The 20,901-nt window shown below is 44.2% G+C and overlaps 1 pseudogene; it reads right to left on the bottom strand.

The window, feature by feature from the left end:
- Window positions 1-475: 475 nt before the first annotated feature.
- Window positions 476-593, bottom strand: LOC126485811 (5S ribosomal RNA; annotated as a pseudogene).
- Window positions 594-20,901: the final 20,308 nt, after the last annotated feature.

The following is a 20,901-nucleotide window of genomic DNA, read 5'->3' on the forward strand; positions in this document are numbered from 1 at the left end:
TTACTGTTACGTTAGTGAAAATTTGTGAGCAGCGACCAGGAAAGCCAAGAGAGACACGGAAATGGAAACACCTCAGCGCATCACAACAAGACTGCCATGCCAGAAGAACAAAAATAACCACAGCATTTATGGAAAGACTATGTAACATCAGTATGACCTTATTGCAGACTTGTTTTTGTACTGCCATTTAGCCTGAAGATGAGGTATTCCCTCGAAACATGTCGCTAAATAAATAAGTAATATGATAGTTAACTAAGTTTGTGTCTGGTAAGCACTCCGTCTTCAGGCCACAATTGGCCCGTCGGGACCATTCGACCGCCGTATCATCCTCAGATGAGGATGCGGATAGGAGGGGGGAGTGTGGTCAGCACACCGCTCTCCCGGTCGTTATGGTGGTTTTCTTTGACCGGAGCCGCTACTATTCGGTCGAGTAGCTCCTCAGTTGGCATCACGAGGCTGAGTGCACCCCGAAAAATGGCGACAGCACATGGGGGCCCGGATGGTCACCCATCCAAATGCCGGCCATGCTCGACAGCGCTTAACTTCGGTGATCTGACAGGAACCGGTGTGTCCACTGCGGCAAGGCCGTTGCCTTTGTGACTGGTAGCGATAATTTTAAAAAAAATAAATAAAAAATCCTTTACAGGCACAATCACTTATTAGCGGGAACGATTTCTGAATACACGTTGTCATGCTGACGAATAAGTGTTTAATATTTTCTTCCGTAAATGTTGATCTACAGAATACATAATCGTCATCAGCAGACAGGATACATTTTGATACTAGAGATCAGAAATCAAAAAGTTAAAAAGTAAGGTGAAAGTGGTGCGAGTCTGTCAGGTCTGGCTGCAAATACAGTGCAGGCCTTCTTCTCCGCTGCACTATGAGGGGAGGATGGCGGGCACATTGCCCCGAAGGATTTTTACCTCAGGGAAAGGTCTCCGACGCTTGTTTGATAACAAAGGTGAGTCGCCAGCGGGGGCGTCCTGGAGGGACTGGGACAAGGAAAATTCTACATTGCATTCTGGAGCTGAACCCAGGACCTCGCGGAGGATACTCAGCACTCTGTCAGTTAGACTTCAACAGTTCGATAAAGAACGTTAACATATAATGCAAAAATCTTGTGCATGGTTTAGGTAATAGAAGTTCGCCTCGTGAACTACAATGAAGTGAGAAAAGCTCCTAATATCGCGTCGGACCTGGCCGGCGTTGTGCCGCAACTCGATGTTGTACGAACTCAGCAAGTCGCTGGAAGTCATCATCATCTTCTTGGACAGTTTCCAGCCACTGGCTGGGTCTGTCGGGAACACAAGCCTCTCCATCGTGTTCTGTCTTTCCACCATTCCCCCTCTTCCACCTTCGTCCAGTTCTCTCCTCTTCTCGTCACACATTCCTTCACTCCCTTCACCCATCTATCTCTTGGTCTTCCTCTGGGCCTCTTCCCCTCCAGTTGCAGATCAAACATCCTCTTTGGAATTCTTCCCTCATCCATTCTCTTCATGTGTCCATACCACTGCAGTCTTGATTTTTCTATCCTGTCCTGTACTGGTTCCTCCTTTAGTCTTTCCCTCACATACACATTTCGCAATCTGTCTCGTCTTGTTACACTCAACCTGCTCCTCTGGAACTTTATTTCACTAGCCTGTATTCTACTTTTGTCGCTTTTGTGCATTACCCATGTCTCACTTCCGTATGTCAATATGAGGACAAAGTAGGTTCGGTATATAATTCCCTTGGATTTCTGTGGCACCTCCTTGCTCCAAATAAGCCCCCTAATGCATTTGTAGAACTGCCCTGCTTTTCTGCACCTTTCATTTATTTTCATTGCGTTTCCCCCCTTACTTTCAATCATGCTTCCCAGGTACTTGAAGTTCTCTACCACTTGTAGTTTTTCCCCTCCACAAGTTATATCCACATTTGGCCTATTCTTCTTCCTTGTTGTGACAATTATTTCACTTTTCTTTGCAGAGAAATGCATTCCATATTGTGCTGGTCTGCAAAGTCGCTGGAAGTACGCTGCAGAAATACTGAGCCATGCTGCCTCTTGTAGCCGGCCATAACTGCGAAAATATTGCGGGTGGAGGATTTTGTGCAGGAGCTGATTTTTCGATTACATCCCATGCCGGGCGATCTGGATGGCCAAGTCATTCACTCGAATTGTTGAAAGTGTGCTTCAAACCAGTCGCAAACAATTAAGCCCTGGTGACATGGCGCATTACCATCGATAAAAATTGCAACGTTGTTTGGGAACATGAAGGCGATGGATGCCTGGAACCGTGCTCCAAGGACGAGAACATAACCATTTTCACTCAATGAGAGGTTCAGTTGGACCAGAGGACCCAGTGGAAATACAATCTACACCACTATGGAGCCACCACCAGCTAGCACAGTGCCTTGTTGACAACTCGGGTCCATGGCTTCGTGATGTCTTCGCCACACTCGAACCTTACCATCAGCTCTTACCAACATCGGGACTGATCTGACCAGGGCGCAACCAGTATGGTCACGAGCCTAGGAGAGGTGTTGCAGGCGATCTCGTGCCGCTGGCAAAGGTATTCGCATCCGTCGACTGCTGCCATAGCTCATCAACGCCAAATTTCGCCGCAGTGTCCTAACGGATACGTTTGTCGTACGTCCCACATTCATTTCTGCGGTTACTTCACTTAGTGTTGCTTGTCTGTTGGCACCGACAACACTACGCAAACGCCGCTGCTCTTGGTCATTAACTGAAGGCCGTCGGCCACTGCCTTGTCCGTGCTGAGAGGTAATGTCTGATATCTGGTATTCTCGGCCCAGTCTCGACACTGTGGGTCTCAGAATGTACAGGGTGATTCAAAAAGAATACCACAATTTTAAAAATGTGTATTTAATGAAAGAAACATAATATAACCTTCTGTTACACATCATTACAAATAGTATTTAAAAAGGTTTTTTTTCACTCAAAAACAAGTTCAGAGATGTTGAATATGGCCCCCTCCAGACACTCGAGCAATATCAACCTGATACTCCAACTCGTTCCACACTCTCTGTAGCATATCAGGCGTAACAGTTTGGATAGCTGCTGTTATTTCTCGTTTCAAATCATCAATGGCGGCTGGGAGAGGTGGCCGAAACACCATATCCTTAACATACCCCCATAAGAAAAAATCGCAGGGGTTAAGATCAGGGCTTCTTGGAGGCCAGTGATGAAGTGCTCTGTCACGGGCTGCCTGGCGGCCGATCCATCGCCTCGGGTAGTTGACGTTCAGGTTTCATAACTAACCTTTTTCGTAGGACTCTCCATACAGTTGATTATGGAATTTGCAGCTCTCTGCTAGCTCTGCGAGTCGATTTTCCTGGGCTGCGAACAAATGCTTGCTGGATGCGTGCTACATTTTCATCATTCGTTCTCGGCCGTCCAGAACTTTTCCCTTTGCACAAACACCCATTCTCTGTAAACTGTTTATACCAACGTTTAATACACCACCTATCAGGAGGTTTAACACCATACTTCGTTCGAAATGCACGCTGAACAACTGTCGTCGATTCACTTCTGCCGTACTCAATAACACAAAAAGCTTTCTGTTGAGCGGTCGCCATCTTAGCATCAACTGACGCTGACGCCTAGTCAACAGCACCTCAAGCGAACAAATGTACAACTAAATGAAACTTTATAGCTCCCTTAATTCGCCGACAGATAGTGCTTAGCTCTGCCTTTTGTCGTTGCAGAGTTTTAAATTCCTAAAGTTGTGGTATTCTTTATGAATCACCCTGTAGAATTCACAAACGATTTCCGGAATGGAATATCCCAAGCGTCTAGGTCCCAACAATCATACCCCGTTCAGAATCCGTTAATTCTCGTCGTGTGGCCATAATCATGTCGGAAACCTTTTCATATGAGTTACCTGAATACAAATGACAGCTTCACCAATGCACTGACATTTTATGCACTACTCGCCATTAAAATTGCTACACCACGAAGATGACGTGCTACAGACGCGAAATTTAACCTACATGAAGAAGATACTGTGATATGCAAATGATTAGCTTCTCAGAGCATTCACACAACGGTGGCGCCGGTGGTGACACCTACAATGTGCTGACATGAGGAACGTTTCCAACCGATTTCTCATACACAAACAGCAGTTGACCGGCGTTGCCTGGTGAAACGTTGTTGTGATACCTCGTGTAAAGAGGAGAAATGTGTACCATCACGTTTCCGACTTTGATAAAGGTCGGATTGTAGCATATGGCGATTGCGGGTTGATGTATCGCGACATTGCTGCTCGCGTTTGTGGAGATCCGATGAGTGTTAGCAGAATATGGAATCGGTGGGTTCAGGAGGGTAATTCGGAACGCCGTGCTGGAGCCCAACGGCCTCTTATAACTAGCAGTCGAGATGACAGGCGTCTTATCCGCATGGCTGTAACGGATCGTGCAGCAACGTCTCGATCCCTGAGTCAACAGATGGGGACGTTTGCAAGACAACAACCATCTGCACGAACAGTTCGACGACGTTTGCAGCGGCACGGACAATCAGCTCGGAGACCATGGCTGCGGTTACCCTGTAAGTAGGCTGTTTAGGTTTTTATATTGGCAACGCCACGTAGCGCTCTGTATGAAAATCACTGGCTGTGCTGTGTGCAGTCTGTGGCTAGTTTGCATTGTTGTCTGCCATTGTAGTGTTGGGCAGCTGGATGTTAACAGCGCGTAGCGTGGCGCAGTTGGAGGTGAGCCGCCAGCAGTAGTGGATGTGGGGAGAGAAATGGCGGAGTTTTGAAATTTGTAGGACTCGATGTCATGAACTGCTATGTATATTATGATTTTTCAACACTATTAAGGTAAATACATTGTTTGTTCTCTATTAAAATCTTTCATTTGCTAACTATGCCTATCAACAGTTAGTGCCTTCCGTAGTTTGAATCTTTTATTTAGCTGGCAGTAGTGGCGCTCGGTGTATTGCAGTAGTTCGAGTAACGAAGATTTTTGTGAGGTAAGTGATTTGTGAAAGGTATAGGTTAATGTTAGTCAGGGCCATTCTTTTGTAGGGATTATGGAATGTCAGATTGTGTTGCGCTAAAAAATATTGTGTGTCAGTTTAAACACAGTCTTCTAAGGGGACGTTACAACCCTTGACGCTGCATCACAGACTAGAGCGCCTGAGATGGTGTACTCAACGACGAAGCTGGGTGCACGAAAGGCAAAACGTCATTTTTTCGGTTGAATCCAGGTTCTGGTTAGAGCATCATGATGGTCGCATTCGTGTTTGGCGACATCGCGGTGAACGCACATTGGAAGCGTGTATCCGTCATCGCCATACTGGTGTATCACCTGGCGTGATGGTATGGGGTGCCATTGTTTACACGTGTCGGTCACCTCTTGTTCGCATTGACGGCACTTTGAACGGCGGACGTTACATTTCAGATGTGTTACCACCCGTGGCTCTACCCTTCATTCGATCCCTGCGAAAACCTACATTTCAGGAGGATAATGGACGACCGCATGTTGCAGGTCCTGTACGGGCCTTTCTGGATACAGAAAATGTTCGACTACTGCCCTGGCGAGCACATACTCCAGATCTCTCACCAATTGAAAACGTCTGGTTAATGGTGGCCGAGCAACTGGCTCGTCACAATCCGTCAGTCACTACTGTTGATGAACTGTGGTATCGTGTTGAAGCTGCATGGGCAGCTGTACCTGTACACGCCATGCAAGCTCTGCTTGACTCAATGCCCAGGCGTATCGAGGCCGTTATTACGGCCAGAGGTGCTTGTTCTGGGTACTGATTTGTCAGGATCTATGCAAATTGCGTGAAAATGTAATCACATGTGAGTTCTAGTATAATATATTTGTGCAATGAATACCCGTTTATCATCTGCATTTCTTCTTGGTGTAGCAATTTTAATGGCCAGTAGTGTAGCTTGGTACGCGATGATACCACCATAAGTGCATGCGCATATCGCTATCCCATGACGTTTGTCATGTCAGTGGCGATACAGCCATCAGCTGCATATCGCTATCCCCTGTTCTTTTCTCGCCACGGTGTATGGTACAGTGATGTTCAGTTCATCCTCCAGGCCGGCCACAGTTTTTCAGTCGAGGGCGACGCCATAGTGGTGTTATCCCAGTATTTTCTGCGTACAGCCGTATGTGGCGTGGTTTCCAGGAATCCTGACACTTGCAGCTAACGCGCAGCTAGGCAGAGTCCCAGAATGCTGCAGGCTGCTGCGTTACCCGCGTCAGCAGGACGTGCGTTGGGCGCCTGATCCCGCGGCCGCAGCTGCGTGCGGGCTTCAAAGGCCTTCCGCGCCCGCGAACTGGCAGAGGGATCTCTTCTCCGGCCCCTTGTGCCCAGCCACGGTTCTGCGTATTACCAGGCGCACCGGTGCTACCAGGACAACCGCTTCTCATGAACTGTCAGGTCAGTTCAAAAGTCTTTTGAATGGAATTTCAGAGCGCTGGTTGCATATTTGTTTTACAAACAAACGGCTTCGGCCGCCTGGGCCATCATTAGTTGGTGCTTAAATTCCATTGAAATCATTCTCAGCACTTGTGAACGTCCCGTCTTCATTTTGAACATGCCACAGATTACGTTCGACACGTGCCTCTCTGTAGTCTGTCAACGAAGGTCCGAGCATACGGATTAGGTTCCCTGATGTGTGAGAGGCTTGAAGACTTCTTAAGTAATAGAACCCAGTACGATATACCCGACGGCGAGTGTTCATCAGAGAGAAGAGTATCGTCAGGAGTACCCCATCGAAGTGTGATAGGACCGCGATTTTTTTTATACGTAAATGGCCCGAAGTACAGTGTGAGAAGCAATCCGCGTCTATTCGCTGATGGTGGTTGAGTGATTGTAGGATGATACAGGATGACGTACCCAATATGTTTCCTTGTTGTGATGAATGGCAGCTTGTTGTAAATGAAGAAAAACGTTAATGAGGATGAGTAGGGAAATCAATCCCGTAATATTCGAATCAGCATTAGTAGCGCACTGCTTGACGCATTCACGTTGATAAAACATATAGGCGAAACGTTGTAAAGCGGTATGAAACGGAACGAGCTCGCAAGTACGCTAGTAGGGAAAGCGAATTGTCTCCATCGGTTTATTGGGCGAATAGTAGGAAAGTTTGGGTCATCTATAATGAAGACTGCATACAGAACAACAGTAGGATTCATTCTTGAGTATTGCGTGAGTGTTTGGGATCCCCACCAGGATGGATTAAAGGAAGACATCCGAAGCATTTCAGAGTCGGGTTGCTAGGTTTGTTACCGGTAGATTCGATTAACACGCGAATATTACGGAGATGTTTCGGGAACTCAAATCTGAATTCTTGAAGGGAATATGACGTTCTTTTTGCGGAAAACAATTGGGAAGAATTAGACAACCGGTATTTGAAGCTGGAGACAGAATAATTCTACTACCGCCAACGTGTATTCTGCGCAGGGACCACGAAAATAAGATAGGAGAAACGAGGCGCGTCTCTCTTTCGCTCCATTTGCGAATGGAACGGGAAAGAAATAGTACGGATACAAGGTATCCTCCGCCACGCACCATACAGTGGTTTGCGGAGTGCATATGTAGACGTACGTAATTCCTTTTGATAATTTACTGTCGAAGTAAATTGCAAAATGTCATCTTAGCGAGAGGAAAAACATTTTATTCTCTCGGTAGCGTTGTGTAGATTGATTTAAAACTTTCTGGCAGATTAAAACTGGTTGACGGACTGGGACTCGAACCAAAGACCTTTGCTTTCGTGGGCAGGTACTCCACCGACTGACCTATCCGAGCACGACTCACATGATCCTCCTAGAACTGTACTTCCAACTGTACCCCGTCTACTGCCTTCCACACTTACCGGAAGTTCACTTGCATATCTTGCGGACTAAAAGCTGTGATGGCGGATAATAAGCCGTGCTGGGATAGGATATTCGGTGGAGCAGTTTCTTGCGAAAGGTAAACGTCCCAGGTTCGAGTCCCGGCACGACATACAGTTTTAATCCGCCAGAAAGTTAACAATATTGTATTTATCCGCCGACGCCGTGCAAGCTACTTTGAAGTAAAATGTCCCACCTGTACGGGAATTTACATAATGGATGGATGAGTACAGGTTGTAGAGGAAAAGTTGACGACATGTGCGGGTTTGGGTCTCCCCCTATGTCCAGCTCTGATAGCCAAATGGTAAGACGACCGCTCCTGATAAACGGGAAATTACCGTTAGAGTTCCGGTCTGCCACAAAATTTCACTGTCGTCATTCCATTCTACAGTTGATGGTTGTCCATATTCGCAGTTGCGGATACATTTAATGCATCATTCTCTTTCGTTATTATTTTATCTGCAGTCAGCAGTACTTTTTATTCTTTGCAAATAGTCAGAAATGGAAAATGGAAATGAGCGTTTGGCGTCATTGGCCGGGAGGTCCCTTACGGGGCAGGTCCGGCCGCCATGATGCAAGTCTTATTACATTCGACGCCACATTGGGCGACATGCGCGCCGGATGGGGATGAAATGATGATGAAGACAACACCCAGTCCTTGAGCGGAGAAAATCCCCAGCGCAGCCGGGAACCGCACCGGGGCCCCTTAGAACGGCAGCCCGTCACTCTTACCATTCAGCTATTGGGATGGACCTAGTCAGAAATAAATAAATACAGCTGACTGGAGAGAAAATGAATAACTTGTTTTTATTCTCTGAGTTTTGTCACTCACTTATGTTGCAATCTGCGCAGGTCGAGGCACAGACAGGAACTGCAACATTGACAGTTCAAAGCGACTATTGCGGCTCGTGCATACTTGTGCTTTGCGCTTGGAGAAAGCACGTATCCTGCAAATTACGTCTCTCACTTGCTTGCGTAGAGTTAGTAACTGCTTACAATATCGTAATAACTCGCAGCACAGCTAAATAGCTGGCTACGATCACGTTTAATACTCGTACTGACTATAACGTTCACTGAACGCTGTCGGAGATTGCTTAACGTCAGATGCGCAGAACGGGAGAGCGTGTTTGGATTTGAACGGCCTAAGGAAGTGACGACAAAATGACGTAGCCGAGCGTCCGCGATGTATATCGACCGACGAATACCAGTCGAGCCGGCGTGAAGGTGTCTTAGACCGTTCTCCCGGCATAGAAGGGTTTTCTGTCGACCAGGGTCCGCAGCTCGTGGTCGTGCGGTAGCGTTCTCGCTTCCTGCGCCCGGGTTCCCGGGTTCGATTCCCGGCGGGGTCAGGGATTTTCTCTGCCTCGTGATGACTGGGTGTTGTGTGCTGTCCTTCGGTTAGTTAGGTTTAAGTAATTCTAAGTTCTAGGGGACTGATGACCGTAGGTGTTAAGTCCCATAGTGCTCAGAGCCATTTGAGCCATTTTTTGTCGACCAGGGAATAAAAACGTGTCCTTAGCACGTGGATAAATCATGAAGTCTTCTGTTGTAGTATTTGAATTAATTATACTGTGTCTATTCATTCATCTATGCTATATATGCCCTCCAGTTACATTTACAAAATTTTGCGTGCTCTCCGTAGCTGAATAATGAAAAGTAGAACCATTTCACGAATTCCAGAAACAGTGCATATAGAAGCCAAAAACGTATGTAACTGCTTTGGCAGAAAATAAACAAGGCAATTTGTTGCAGTGTACATATTTCAATATGATTAAGAAAGAAAAGTTGTCACAGAACTCTGGTTCGTTTTCCTAGTGAATATCTGATATCAGCAGGTCGTTTATACCATTCATTATCACCTTATCTCCCCAGTGTATGTGCATGTGGTTCAGAACACCATTCTTGCAATTCGTTGGTCCGTATTCCCTGTCACATTCACAAAACCGAACAGACTTACGCTTGACACACAGCGCTCGCACACGTAGATAATGTCGAATATTACAGGACACATTTCTCTGACATTAATAAGAAAGCGTCGCGACATTTTAGAAACTAGAAGGTGAATAAAAAATAGTTGGAAGAAACCGGCTGTAAATCATTCCGTTTATCCGTTATGCTACGGAAAGCATCAGCAAATTAAGACCATGATTCTCATTTTGCTGTCTAAAGGCTTTCACCGTCGATATGTGAATTACCTGACATTTGATTGTAACAAATCGTGCCAAAAAGACGTGTCTTTGATAAACCTTCCATACGCCGTTGCTTTGAAATGGCATACTTCTGCAACATGCAAACTATAATAGGAAGGCACATCAAATATGAAATACAATAAGGCGTCTCCCAAGTTTTTCAAAGTAATAATTACATGGGAAAGGGGAAGAAATCTCGAATGTTTGGCACGAGCGTTCGGCTGCGTCATTTTAATGTCATCTCCCTAGGCTGTTGGGGTGCAAAGAAGCTCTCCCGTACAGAATGAACCTGAACTCGACCGCTAGCGTTCGTGACATCATCTATTTCTACAGCTAACGCTACATTTTTTCAACCAGTCAGGTCGACCTGCCCAGTGTAGCCAGCTCCCTGTCGCGTGGATTCTAACTACACCCGCGTGTGCCTATCTGGAGCATCCGATCCTTCGTTAAGGGTCGCAAGGAGTCCAGGAAACGCTGCCGTGCGCGGACGCATTCCTGTCAGGCGTGAGCCGCAGCAAGCGGTCGTATCGGGCATCTTGTAAAGCGTTTACGAGAATAATCTTATTTGTATCAAACGATATGCATTCTTGTAATTTATTTGAGTGGAAATAAAGAGAGGGTGAGTCGTCTCACACTATGTGATCAGAACTTTAGTGCAAGAAGCAGGAGCCAGAGATCTGAAAGCGTACAGTTGACGTACATTCTCCATAATGAGAACGTAATTAACCGGCTTAAATTCCTGGTGCTGCCAGGGACTTTTCCTTCGTGACAGGTCTGGAATGGGGTGTACTCAGCCTGCAACCAGATCACGCTATTCACTCAGAATGACACGACAGTAGGTTGGGCCCGACTGGTGCGCCTGTGGCCAGAACGTCAGTGACTTTCTTTTTTGCTTTCCTTGTTTTCCTTGGCCTGGTCCTCTCGTACATCCGACCAATTCATCCCGAAAAGCCATTTTAGCAACCACTGTTGGGTTAAGGACTCTTCTTCAACAGTCCGTCCAATATAATCATCATCTATTAGTTTTCATATTTCGTAACGGCGTCTAACAATTATGTCGCCGTTTCGGGATTTTCTTGCCCACTGGAGTCCAGCAAAGCACTTCCTTGGTCCATCAAAAATTCCGCCGACTACATGCCTCGTCCACCTGCGTTTCGTCAACGTGTCATCAAAATTATCTCTTGCAGTCCGTTACCTGATAAACTTGGAAATTTGTGGTAAGGTCTTATGGGACCAAACTGCTGAGGTCATCGGTCCCTAAGCTTACACACTAACTAATCTAACTTAAACTAACTTACGCCGAGGATAACACACACACCCATGCCCGAGGGAGGACTCGAACCTCCGACGGGGGGAGCCACACGGACTGTGACAGGACGCCCGTTACCTGATAAATCTGTTTGTTTTCACGTCTGGCGGAGGAACCCTCAGGGGTTGTAACGTTTTCGTATTAGAAGAGTCCATGTCTCGCTGCCGTACACTGATGGTAAATTTTCCGCTGCAGATACACCAGAAGATTCATTTTGAAAACCATGTTTGCCAAAAGCCCTAAGGCTTTATTTACTGTGTTTATCACTATTCCTATTCAGCCAGTCAGTTAAATCAGATGATTCGAACACTTTAATGAGAACGTTTACTACTTCTTGTCGATGGCCTTTCCGCACTGGTACCACCCAAGTTAAGCGCTATCGGGCTTGGCTAGCACTTGGATTGGTCACCGTCCTGTCTGCCGAGCGCTGTTGGCAAGCGAAGTGCACTCAGCCCTTGTGAGGCCAACTGAGGAGCTACTTGATTGGGAAGTAGCGGCTACGGCCACGAAACCTGACATACCGTCTGAAGAGCGGTGTGCCCCTACTCCAATCCACAACCAGTGACGCCTGTGGTCTAAGGATGACACGGCGGTCGGTCGGTGCCGTTGAGGCTTCAAGTCCTGTTCGGACGGAGTTTAGTTTCAGTTTATGATTTAATATTTTCTTAGCGATGTGTTGTTATACCTACTGATGATTTCAGGACACCTTCCAGATTTGCTCTGTCTATTAGCAGTCCATGGCCGCCTCCGTAGTTGAGTTGTTGGCGGAGGACCCGTGTTCGATTCCCATTACTCGGAAGGATATTTTCTTGATGGAAGGAGTTGTACTGAGTGCACTCAGCCTCTTGATGCTAACTGACAAGCTGTTTGACCGAACAGTAGCGGCTCTATGATCTGAGAAGTCTGCAAAACGGCTGAGAGAGCGGTGTGCTCACCACATGACCCCGCAGCCGGGAGGATGACAGGGCGCCCAAGAGGTCTTCACGGCCTGGTTAGGAGCCCAAGTGGCAGCACGAGCTTCCGACTACGTCCTTCGACACTTGTAACTGCAAGCTGGCTTCCGTATAAGTTGTAGTTAGCTTTTCTGTTGTTTTATTTATTTTATCGCCGACAGCTACAGAAACTACATTACCTCCACATTCTGCAGGACACCGCGAAGTGTATGGCAGAGAGTACTTCACATTTTACGCCTTACTAGTGCTCCTTCTCTTTCCATTCGCGTAATTAAACTATGATTGAAACTTCCTGGCAGATTAACCCTTTAATGCATACTGTAGCTGATAAGCTACAGACCTCATTTCTTCGATTTATTCCATATGGAGAAACATTTTCGATCAAATTCATTATGTAGCTAAGTGTATACACTCCGCTGCAGTTTCTAGTAGTTCTTCATAGCGATCATAGAAGGCAGGACGAGCTGAAGCAGTTCGACAGTGAGCTGTGTGGACATACTGCCAAGTGTGTGTTTTGGCGGAAAGTTGAGGTGTGGTTTTGGTGTTTGTGCACTGATTTCTGGGTTTGAAAATTACTTTTTCATTTTGAAAACGTAAGTAGATATGGTGTAAACAGTTAATTCGAGTGTCTTTGCGATAGATTTGAAATGAGGCCTGTTTTTGTGTATGTAGCTTATCAGCTACATTTTTCATTTACTGCATTTCAGGCGCTGACGTAAAAATGTCTCGAAAGAGTCAAGAAGAAATGCTTATGGAATGGTTAGAGATTCCACTAAGCAGTGATGACGATCTTGAGTGTTTCTCTGACGATTCCATTCAAGATGAGACATATGTTGCTCCAGAATCTGTTGATTGTGATAGTGACAGTAGTGACGAAGAAAGTCAAGTACCAGTAATTAGGACTGAAGATGTTTCTGGAACAAGACAATCTGATGTTATAATGAAGGAATCGACGTCACAGTTGTCTGATAATGCTCTGAAACTGCCATGCAGCAGCAAAAATGTTACCAAAAACAGCAGGAGTGTGGTTTGGAAAGATAAACAGTTGATTATTCCCGAACTGCAGTCAAAATTTCATGGCAATACTTCGTTACCAGAAGAAGTAATAAACTTAAATACTCCATACCAATTCTTCAAGCATATATTTCCATCTAAATTGTTTGATCTAATTGTCGAAGAGTCTCATAGATACAGTGTGCAGTGTAATCCTGATAGACCAATAGATTTATCCTGTGATGACATAAAAAAATTTATAGGCATCTGTCTCGTAATGTCAATAGTTCATGTACCTAATACGAGGGATTACTGGGTAGAAGTTACTGGTACTCATCTGATCAAGACAACAATGACAGTGAATCAGTATGAGCAAATACGTAAGTTTCTTCACTTCAATGACAACAGTGCAATGATACCCAGGGGTGAAAAAGGTCATGATAGACTCTTCAATATAAGACCCATAATAGAATTGATGAGATCTCGGTTTCAAACAATACCTGTTGAGGAGTGTGTTTCTGTTGATGAACAGATATGTTCAACAAAGGCTAGAAGTTATTTGAAACAATACATGCCAAACAAGCCTCATAAATATGGATACAAATTATTTGTTATTAGTGGCATATCTGGTTATGCCTACGATTTTGAGATTTTCACTGGAGATGAAAATGAACCAGACAAAAGAGTGACTGGGGAGGAAGACTTGGGAGCAAGTGCAAATGTTGTAGTTCGACTCAGTAGGATACTACCAAGAAATATGAACCACAAACTGTACTGTGACAATTATTACACAAGTCTGCCACTGCTTGTATGGTTACATAAACAAGGAATTTACTCACTTGGGACAGTCAGAAGAAACAGAGTGCCAGACTGCAAGCTCCCTTCAGAAGCTGAGCTGAAGAAAATGGCACGAGGTGCATCAGTAGAGCGCGTCGCAACAGTGGATGGTGTCGACATATCAAATGTAGTGTGGAAAGATAACAAGAGTGTGATGTTGCTTTCTACACTTGCTGGACAGCAGCCTATTCATGAAGCAGGGAGGTATGACAAAAAAATAAAGTCAAGAATAACAATACCTTGTCCACAAATAATTAAGCTCTACAATAAACATATGGGAGGTGTTGACCTTCCTGACAGCATAATGGGTCGACATAAAATTCTTGTGAAAAGTCGAAAATGGTATATAAGATTGTTTTACCATCTCCTGGACATGGGAGTAGTCAATTCCTGGCTGTTGTATAGGAGAGTAGCAGAAACCAAAGGGATTAGGAGAACTATGAAACTCTCCGAATTTCGAATGGAAATTGCTCACTGTTTGTGTCCCTCAGGTCAAACTTCAGCAAAACGTGGAAGGCCAAGTAATGAACTCGAAAACCAAATACAAGCTAAGAAGACAAAGGGGCCCACAGCACATGTACCTCCACAAGATGTAAGGCTGGATCAAGTAGGTCACCTGCCTTCGTACTTTCAAGTGAGACAGAGGTGCAAAATGCCAGGATGCAAGGGATTTTCCTGGGTTCAGTGTAATAAATGTGCAGTTGCATTGTGTTTGCACAAACAAAAGAACTGTTTTCAAACTTTTCATGTAAAGTGATTATCACATGCTTGGGTACAAACCTGTTGGAACTAGATACCTTATTGTTCATATATAAAAGTGTATAAAATATACAATAAATGCTCAATATTTACAACAATAATGTCCTATTTATTATTTTAGGATTTTTCCCTTCCTATACAAAGTATTTAATCATAATCAACAATTAAATTACGAGAGATCTGGTCAAAATTGAGGGAGCAAAATAAGCACATTTATTGTGGCTCGTAAGGTGTTAACTGAAAATGTAGCTGATCAGCTACAAAGCGATTTTCAACAATAGTGGTTTGTTAATTTAATTTAAAAAAAATTTCAATATTTTTTTCGAAATGTAGGCACTATAAACTAAACATGGTAATTTTTACAGCTTGAAATAAAAAATCATGCATTTAAGGGTTAAAACTTTGTGCCACACCAAGACTCGAACTCGGGACCTTTGCCTTTCGCGGGCAATTGCTCTGCCATCTGGACTACCCAAGCACGACTCACGCCCCGTCCTCACTGCTTTACATCTTCCAGTAATTCGTCTCCTACCTTCCAAACTTTACAAAAGCTCTCCTGCGAACCTTGCAGAACTAGCAGTCCTGAAAGAAAGGATATTGCGTAGCCATGGCTTAGCCACTTCTGCAAAGTTCGCGGGAGAGCTTCTGTAAAGTTTGGAAGGTAGAAGACGAATTACTGGCAGATGTAAAGCTGTGAGGACAGGGCGTGAGTCGTGCTTGGGTAGCTCAGATGGTAGAGCACTTGCCCGCGAAAGGCAAAGGTCCCGAGTTCGAGTCTTGGCGTGGCACACAGTTTTAATCTGCCAGCAAGTTTCATATCAGCGCACACTCCGCTGCAGAGTGAAAATCTCATTCTGTAAACTATGATTGCTTAATCGCCCCTCGCCATCTTGCGGAAGTGATACGTCCGGTATTGTAATATAGATTCATCATTTAATACTGGTTCCTGAAAACTTCGTGAGTGGGCTTTCTCGGGATAGGTCCTGTCTATCTTCAAAGGACTCTGTTCAGTTTTTTCAACACTTCTCTGACACTCTCCCATGAGTCAAACAAACATCTGACCATTCGTGATGCTCTCCTCTGAATACGTACAGTAGCCTCCCCCTACCCACCCTCACCGAAAGAAGAGACTTGATGTTTGTGGGAAATATACTGAAACATTATTCCTACTTTTATGAATTTGAGCTAGGCGAATGTAGTCGAAAATGCCGGCCGCGGTGGCCGAGCGGTTCTAGGGGCTTCAGTCCGGAACCGCACGACTGCTACGGTCGCAGGTTCGAATCCTGCCTCGGATCTGGATGTCCTTAGGTTAGTTAGGTTTAAGTAGTTCTAAGTTCTAGGGGACTGATGACCTTAGAAGTAAAGTCCCATAGTGCTCAGAGCCATTTCAATAGCTTACAGGACTCGGAACGACGCTCGGATACTTTACCCTTTTAACTCTGTGACAGGCCGCGACGGGGAAAAAAATTGGGTAAGTAAAGTTCATATCGTGTCTTCCCGACAGTTCCTCCCCCCGATCACCATTATTGGGCAGGTCTTGGTCTGCTGGTTGCCTGCACCATAGCCCAGCGTGTTCGGTCAGAGAACTGCCCACTCTAACAAACAAAAAGTGAGTAAAGATCTCGTCGACAGAACGTGAAAGATGCCATGCAGCATCCACACAGAACCACTGACGACATGAAGATGGAGAAACAAATCGAAAGAAAGAGACAGAAGTGGTTAACAACTTTGCTTCTGTATCCTGGAGTCCCAGGTTCAATTCCCGGCCGCGTCGGAGATTTTTTTTCGCTCGGGGACTAGATGTTTGTGTTGTCCTTATCATTTCATATTCATCAACGCGTGAATCGCCGGAGCGGCGTCAAATAGAAAGACTTGCATTAGGCGGCCGAACTACGCCAATATTCCAAATTTATCTCTTGGCTAATAATGCCACGCGATCATTTCGTTAGTCAGTTTGACGGGAAAGTTCCACACAAAGTTGCAGCCACTACGCAATGTGATGTGGCTTGCGGACGCTGCTTCTCTGAAGTACGTCGACGCTAACCAAACCTCATCTGCGAATGCAAATGGTGTATAGCAGCGGCTCGACGATCTAATTCAAGAAATTAGCGGAAACGAGATCGTTTCATGCTTCGTGTTGCACGTCGCTTTCCGTGGGCGGCGCGTGCCGCTTCGTATACCAACACGCAAACTCTGCTTGCGTGTGTGTAATTTGCGCGTACGTGCGGGTAAGACAGTAAAGGTCATTAGGAAAATACTGTTAGCATGTATGTGTGTATCGTTAATTTATCATCTTTAACAAAAGAGACAGAACGTTAGCATATAGTCTTTATTTAGGAAGATACGAAGAAATGGATCGTAGCTTTTCAGAAGATGAGTATTAATCATTAGTGTGCTGCAGCTGTCGGAAATAGCATGCGCTCTTTAGGCGGCTTGAACTTCAAGTAAGTGGAGTGCTTCCAATTTATCTCGCTTACTGTACCGTCACACAGCCTTGTACGTTCCATGGCTTACCTAATTGCATTTCCGCGCTGCGTTTTGGCCGTAAAATTTTCATATTTTGCTACTGGCCAGTTACGACATTTCAGTCTTTATCAAGTAACATGCAGAGAACCTCTATGTAACAAGTAGCATGAAGAAATGTGCCTGTGTACTGGTAAAGTGGTTTATTGGATAGCAGGGCACTTGGGCTGCTGGAGTGGAATGCTGACCCCATTTGATGGTACAAAAATTTATTTTCACTACGTTAATTGAAACAGAGCACTGGTAGCAACAATGACTAATTAGTATTTGCAAATTGCGATGATCTACCTGATCATTCAATTGTATAAAGCAATCAGAATAATTCAAAAAATTTTAAAAGGAAAATAGCCTTATGGACCCAACTCTAAACTCATAAAAATTTACTTTATACAATTACAACTTCAACATAACTAATAATATGAGCTCACTAGTCAATTATCAGGTCTTGCGAATATCAAAATTTGCGAAAGTTATTACGTTTCAAAAAATACTCAAATAGCAAGATCTCATAAATACGTGAATTAACTATGATGGAAAACATTCGGCAATATGATGATTTGATAGCCTGAAAGATCTACACAGCAATCAGCACATTCTCGACGTTTGGCGTTCACATCGGCCCCGCCTCTGGATTCCGTGCTTCAAAGCTCAAGTGACAACAACAGGCAGGAGGGCCTGCGCACACCAATAACGGCTTCTAGAACACACAGACCCGGTATAAATACACAGTTCACTAAAATATTAAAACCAACATCGAAGCTCTGGGTAACGCCAAATGCAGGAACAGATGTTAAACGTTATAGTGTGACAACCGCAGTTACTGTTAAAGCATTAGTTCATAATACAATCTCCAATGATGTGAAATTTCACTTGATAAATTTATAAACCACAACTAATTCTAAGTGATAATGACCAGACAATCCGCACTTAACCTTAAATACCAAAGCACCATTTGGCGGAGCAAAATTGTTACTATTATAGTTGCCAACAAGGAAAAGGTTTGCAAATCCAATTTAAATTAGCGGCTGAAGTTTTATACAGAGTATAAACTTTGATTCATAAAATTGACCACTTAACATATTAACAGTAATAATAAAAAGAGGAGTCGCCGAATATCGGCCACACTTGTAATTCAAGATAAATGCAACGGAACCAAGGCACACCGCAGTTACATGGGCTTGCAATACCAAGTGTCCTGGACCCACGTCCAAGTGGTTTTAGGAACGACTAGCGAAAAACAAAGTGGCTACACGGAGCAATCACATCCGAAAGTTCCACTACAAAACGGCTCACCTTTTAAAGTTAGTCCAGGAGCTCGCTGTTAACATGCACGCCAGGAGAATCTCCCGCGCCCTCATCAGGATTCTAGATAGACACGACTCTTAAACAGAGCATATGTTGACCGGTGACTGCTTTCGCACTCCATTTCCGCTCGTCGCCAGATCCAGGTGCCGGAATGTCAACACCGTGCGTCCTCGCAGTACACCTACTGCCTAAAGGTCATACCTCGGAATTACATCAGCCTTAATTTAGTCTTCTTTCGCTGCAAGGTAGGGAAAATTCAATATACCGGGTGATCAAAAAGTCAGTATAAATTTGAAAGCTTAATAAATCACGGAATAATGTAGATAGAGAGGTAAAAATTGACACACATGCTTTAAATGACATGGGGTTTTATTAGAAAAAGAAATCAAAGTTCACAAAATGTCCGACAGATGGCGCTGGACAGCAAAACGTCAGAGACTGCGCATGACAATCGTCATGCTTGGCCTCCCAGGTCCCCAGACCTCAGTCCGTGCGATTATTGGCTTTGGTGTTACCTGAAGTCGCAAGTGTATCGTGATCGACCGACATCTCTAGGGATGCTGAAAGACAACATCCGACGCCAATGCCTCACCATAATTCCGGACATGCTTTACAGTGCTGTTCACAACATTATTGCTCGACTACAGCTATTGTTGAGGAATGATGGTGGACATATTGAGTATTTCCTGTAAAGAAGATCATCTTTGCTTTGTCTTACTTTGTTATGCTAATTATTGCTATTCTGACCAGATGAAGCGCCATCTGTCGGACATTTTTTTAATTTTTGTATTTTTTGTATTTTTTATTTATTTATTTATTTTTGTTCTAATAAAACCCCATGTGATTCCAAGCATATGTGTCAATTTGGTCAATTTGTACCTCTCTATCTACATTATTCCGTGATTTATTCAGTTTTCAAATTTATACTGACATTTTGATCACCCGGTATACATATTACCACCAAGCCAGGCGAGGTATGCCATTATGTCCTTATTAAAAATGAAAACGCAACTAATGAAGATTTAAGAAGGAATTTTGTTCAGTGGATGGCGTCTTCCCAAAATACCCACAGATGAATGTTGAAAATGGACGCGAAGTGTTAACTATGTCCGATACTTTAAAAAGAAGAATATAAATAAGTAAACTGCAATGAAGGCACAATGATGGTGATTCTCAATGACTATCAGATATAGCATTCCGGTCATGTTTTACAAAGCCCGAACTTGACAGCATTTGGAATGGTGAAACATCAATATGGGCCTTATCCTTTTTTCGCATGAATATAAATGAATGCGAAAATAAGAACATGAAAGCCCAAGTTCCCCATAACTCACGTTTGTAAAACAGAGTTGGGGCGCATTTAATTGTGCTACTGAATGAATCGTCGATCTGCAGTTAACTGCTAAAAAAATTGCAATTAGCCAGCAGCATTGCCTTCGCGGAAGATTTGCAACTATAAATTACAGACAGTTGTAGCCCCCAGTCTTTTGACAGATGGAAAACGTATACATGAATTTTGTTTCCGGAGCAGTCCATACTGCTTTCTCGTAAAATTGCTCTCGACTTGAAACACTGTGTGTATATATACCTCAAAGGTAGTAACGTACCGCGCTCCCAGCATTATATTACTTTTCTCACCAACGGAGCGTGTAACTGCGGTTCATATTCAAATTACGGGCGCAGAAAAAAGGAAACAAAGGCAGATATGCGTGTGCGGAAGTGGCCGATATAGCGTGTGGCCCCGAAACGCATGGCACGAGTAGCAGCAGTTGTATGTTGACGCAAAATTAAGCACGAACACCGAAGCAATTAATTTTATTGTGAGTAGGGTAATTTCCTAAATTGAAAACGAACTACGTAAACTATTTTGGAAAATGGTAGTAATGAGGCAGACGATATAGTTTAGGTATGGATTGTTTTGATAATTACCACATTTTCCAGACACTTCTAACAACAGGCCCAAGGCATTGCGAACTGAAATCGTATTATACCATTAAGAACTGCACTGATGTCTGTGTAAATGCAGCTACTAGTCTGTCCTGCAAACTTTGCTGGCTTCGTTACACGTAATATAGTTAAAAGTCTGGAATGTCTTCAAATCATTAGAAGGAACAGTCATCTGAAAACTACGTATTAATGATTAAACCTGAAAGTAATTTGCAACAATTAAAATTTA

The sequence above is a fragment of the Schistocerca serialis genome, chromosome 6 (assembly GCF_023864345.2).
Source record: "Schistocerca serialis cubense isolate TAMUIC-IGC-003099 chromosome 6, iqSchSeri2.2, whole genome shotgun sequence".
Taxonomy (NCBI): Eukaryota; Metazoa; Arthropoda; class Insecta; order Orthoptera; family Acrididae; genus Schistocerca; species Schistocerca serialis.